General features: G+C 54.0%; 1 non-coding gene across 1 annotated transcript in view; it reads left to right on the forward strand.

Annotated features, from left to right (window-relative positions):
• The first annotated feature begins 4,377 nt into the window (after positions 1 to 4,377).
• LOC126429238 (small subunit ribosomal RNA) overlaps positions 4,378 to 5,000 on the forward strand; it is a 1,910-nt gene continuing 1,287 nt past the window's right edge. The window contains exon 1 of the ribosomal RNA XR_007576886.1: positions 4,378 to 5,000. This exon is cut by the window's right edge and continues 1,287 nt beyond it. This is a non-coding gene — a ribosomal RNA (small subunit ribosomal RNA).

The following is a 5,000-nucleotide window of genomic DNA, read 5'->3' on the forward strand; positions in this document are numbered from 1 at the left end:
TCCCGCGGCATGACGTCCTGCAACGACGATACCGCCATCTATGAGACGCCAAGCCGACTAAGACAGCGATGGGCCCACAGTGCCCATCTTTCGACCCCACCCACAAAGCCTGCGTCCTCTGTCGACCACAGCACCCCAACGCCAGCGCCTCTGCCGCACGAAATCGTCGACCGGCAATCACTCCACCGGCGCCCCACCCTAACCGCCCAACTCGCAACTCCAGCGGATGAACGGCGGACTTTTCCCGCAGTCGCAATGTGCAATCCACCCCTATAACTTGCGTTTCATGAAGAGTTATGTCCAATATGCGACATTCCCGCTGTCCCTATACATGAGCTGCGAGCTGTACCAGTTACGAGCTAGAGACGCGATCGCGTTGCTCTCTGTACGAATGCCGATGCTGAGCGGTCAGCTAGGAGGCGCTCCATCCATGTCGGTACCGGTGGGCGTTGCACTCGCAGTCGCAAAAACGTACGGCAAGTATATTACTCGGAAGAGTTTATGACAGTCCAAGCCCCCCTGCGTGGGGAGCGTCTTTCTAGGCCATGACCCACCGGAAGGGCGCAGCGTCCCCCACCCCAGACATGTGACGTCACACTATCGGTATTGACGACTCGACTCATTGCTTATAATCATTTGCCATACACCGGTGGAAGCTGCCGAGACGAGTAGCTACATAGCGCGCTCGCCGTGTCACTAATGTACAGAGATACAACAGTTTCGACTGGAACCGGATTAAACGTATACACGGCGCTGATTAGTAATACATAGACCCATCAGAATACAGATAATATATACAACTGTCCGTATACATGCTGAAAGACTCTGCTCACAATCACAACCACACGGCAGCCACACACTCTTATCACGCACTACTCTCCGCCTGTAACACGCACACAGACAATATGTAAGCACCAGCATGGAACAACACCCAGTGCATCCTCTCCGCCACATGAGACAATCCACACTGTCATAACCAGACTGGGAGGTCCACTCAGAAAACGGAATATCCCACCCCCCCGACAACCACCATTGCTCAGCTAAGCCACCAACACCCACACATGTCCTACACAGGGGTGCACCCAACATCACAATACTGCCTCCTCTCACAGCACACAAACAATGGCAGGAATGAAAGACACAGGTCTGCCACAAGCATGGAATCGGAGCGCCGCCTGTCATGAGCCAAAGGTGCATCCTGACGTGGCAAATCAGATGATGCCGCAGGCATCCACTTACTATAATCACAATCAACAAACCGACCGGCCGCCCCCCCCCCCCCCCCCATTACACCTTTCCATACAACAATGTGTACCTTAACCTAAACTATACTGTACCTTAACCTAAACTATACTGTACCTTAACCTAAACTATACTGTACCTTAACCTAAACTATACTGTACCTTAACCTAAACTATACTGTACCTTAACCTAAACTATACTGTACCTTAACCTAAACTATACTGTACCTTAACCTAACCTATACGGTACCTCAACCTAACCTATATTGTGCCTCAACCTAACCTATGTTGCGCCTTAACCTAACCTATGTTGCGCCTTAACCTAACCTATGTTGCGCCTTAACCTAACCTATGTTGCGCCTTAACCTAACCTATGTTGCGCCTTAACCTAACCTATGTTGCGCCTTAACCTAACCTATGTTGCGCCTTAACCTAACCTATGTTGCGCCTTAACCTAACCTATGTTGCGCCTTAACCTAACCTATGTTGCGCCTTAACCTAACCTATGTTGCGCCTTAACCTAACCTATGTTGCGCCTTAACCTAACCTATGTTGCGCCTTAACCTAACCTATGTTGCGCCTTAACCTAACCTATGTTGCGCCTTAACCTAACCTATGTTGCGCCTTAACCTAACCTATGTTGCGCCTTAACCTAACCTATGTTGCGCCTTAACCTAACCTATGTTGCGCCTTAACCTAACCTATGTTGCGCCTTAACCTAACCTATGTTGCGCCTTAACCTAACCTATGTTGCGCCTTAACCTAACCTATGTTGCGCCTTAACCTAACCTATGTTGCGCCTTAACCCAACCTATGTTGCGCCTTAACCCAACCTATGTTGCGCCTTAACCCAACCTATGTTGCGCCTTAACCCAACCTATGTTGCGCCTTAACCCAACCTATGTTGCGCCTTAACCCAACCTATGTTGCGCCTTAACCCAACCTATGTTGGGCCTTAACCCAACCTATGTTGGGCCTTAACCCAACCTATGTTGGGCCTTAACCCAACACACGTTGGGCCTTAACCCAACACACGTTGGGCCTTAACCCAACACACGTTGGGCCTTAACCCAACACACGTTGGGCCTTAACCCAACACACGTTGGGCCTTAACCCAACACACGTTGGGCCTTAACCCAACACACGTTGGGCCTTAACCCAACACACGTTGGGCCTTAACCCAACACACGTTGGGCCTTAACCCAACACACGTTGGGCCTTAACCCAACACACGTTGGGCCTTAACCCAACACACGTTGGGCCTTAACCCAACACACGTTGGGCCTTAACCCAACACACGTTGGGCCTTAACCCAACACACGTTGGGCCTTAACCCAACACACGTTGGGCCTTAACCCAACACACGTTGGGCCTTAACCCAACACACGTTGGGCCTTAACCCAACACACGTTGGGCCTTAACCTGCTCTGTAATTGTCATACGACGCGTTAAATTAGTGTAGTGTTGCCTAACTGCAACCCCCGCAATATAGTTTGCTACTCGCACTGCCCGGTCCCCAGTGTATCGCTTCATGTTAAACACCTTGCAGCTATACACTGTAATGTGGATGGCAGCAGGACGTACATGCTCAATGCCCTTTGCAGTTGTTCATTGGCATTTGCAGTTGTTCATTGGCATTCGCATGGCGAAGCACTTAGCCTACGCTGTGGTACGGCCTGTGTCAACTGTCCGCTGATGTTGTACGTCCAAATCACACACTGTACTGCACATTGGTCCTCATGTACTGAATGATACATCGTGGTACATGTGACCGTACAACGACTGCGCCAACAACGGCGAACCATGCGGTCCAAATGTTGTGCACTCAGCTACGTGTCGTCTCCCTATAAGAGCTGGATTGCAGTGTGGTATGCCCTGGATGGCGATCAGCATGAGCCGTCTGTTGATGTAGTGGCGCGTGTTGTCAGACGTAGTCGTCTCTTCTCACACACCGTGATAGCATGGTGCACTGCGTTCCACATCTGCGACATGCGACAGAGGCCGGTTGACAGTCGTTCGCGCAATGGACATCGCATACGTACGGGGGCCACCTTCCACGTGTTCGCGAAGCGTGCACATGTTGTTGCGTGTATGTGGGCAGACATAGTGTGTCGTGACACCTGACACAGGCATGCAACAATCGTTGAATTTGCAAATGGCGATGGACGCCTACGTTTGCTGGTGACGTTACGCAAATGAACAACTGGTAAACCGTTGTGGTGCGGTTGTTCTCGCTAGAGGTGAATCAGTGATGGCGACGATCGGTTGAGCTACCAACCGGTTGTTCCAGCGATACCCACCATGCCCACGAACGTGAATGGCATCTGGGTGTGAAGCGATACGCGGCGGTGGCTGGGTGGGACCGTCCCCGGCCGGTGAGGGGGGGCCTCCCGGCGTGCTGGCCGCGCGGTGCGTGGGCGCACGCGCTACAGCCGGCTGGTGGGGGCGGCCAGTGGCAGGCGCGCCGGCCGACGGAGGCGGCAGGCGGCGCAGCTGCGCGCCGGCGCACCCTGCACGCGGCGCCGTGCGGCCAAAGTAGGTCCTCGCGGGCCCGGTGCGAAGCGCGGTGGACATCTGCAGTGTGCTGGTCCGATTGAGGACTGTGTGCGCTGAGGATGCGCCGCCGCCCGGCGCTCGGCGCCGCGACGCCGTCTGCTGCTCGGTCGCCTCTGCGGTTCTCGCAGGTGGTTTGTATCGCAGCTGTGCGGACGTGTTGGCGCGTGCGCTGTGCTGGGAGAGTTCGCTTCGGCACCCAAGTGGGGCTTTTGTCCTTCTGTGGCGCTGGCGTTGGAGCTGCCGGTCACCGTAGGTGGCGCGTGTTGTCTCCCGCCGGCAATGCCACGACAGCACGCTCCCGGGCCTCTGTCGGCAGCGGCAAGCTCAGTTGGGAGCACGGGTGGTCGCACCTAAAGCGTCTACTCGCCAAACCCCGGGCGATTGCGCCTCTCTCGAACCCGACCAAGTACTTAGGACGGCGCTGCGCGCCGCCGGGACCTGAGAGGGTTTCGAGGTGTATGGTGCAGGGGAGCTCAGCCTCCTCCTGTTTGCAGAATAATTGAGCGGACGCTTGCGTGTTCGCGCGGGCCCCCGGGACACACTCCCGGGCGGCCGGCTGCTCAGCTCTAGTTGACGCAGCTCCCTGGTTGATCCTGCCAGTAGTCATATGCTTGTCTCAAAGATTAAGCCATGCATGTCTCAGTACAAGCCGCATTAAGGTGAAACCGCGAATGGCTCATTAAATCAGTTATGGTTCCTTAGATCGTACCCACGTTACTTGGATAACTGTGGTAATTCTAGAGCTAATACATGCAAACAGAGTCCCGACCAGAGATGGAAGGGACGCTTTTATTAGATCAAAACCAATCGGTCGGCTCGTCCGGTCCGTTTGCCTTGGTGACTCTGAATAACTTTGGGCTGATCGCACGGTCCTCGTACCGGCGACGCATCTTTCAAATGTCTGCCTTATCAACTGTCGATGGTAGGTTCTGCGCCTACCATGGTTGTAACGGGTAACGGGGAATCAGGGTTCGATTCCGGAGAGGGAGCCTGAGAAACGGCTACCACATCCAAGGAAGGCAGCAGGCGCGCAAATTACCCACTCCCGGCACGGGGAGGTAGTGACGAAAAATAACGATACGGGACTCATCCGAGGCCCCGTAATCGGAATGAGTACACTTTAAATCCTTTAACGAGTATCTATTGGAGGGCAAGTCTGGTGCCAGCAGCCGCGGTAATTCCAGCTCCAATAGCGTATATTAA

Source organism: Schistocerca serialis, unplaced genomic scaffold (assembly GCF_023864345.2).
Source record: "Schistocerca serialis cubense isolate TAMUIC-IGC-003099 unplaced genomic scaffold, iqSchSeri2.2 HiC_scaffold_1012, whole genome shotgun sequence".
Taxonomy (NCBI): Eukaryota; Metazoa; Arthropoda; class Insecta; order Orthoptera; family Acrididae; genus Schistocerca; species Schistocerca serialis.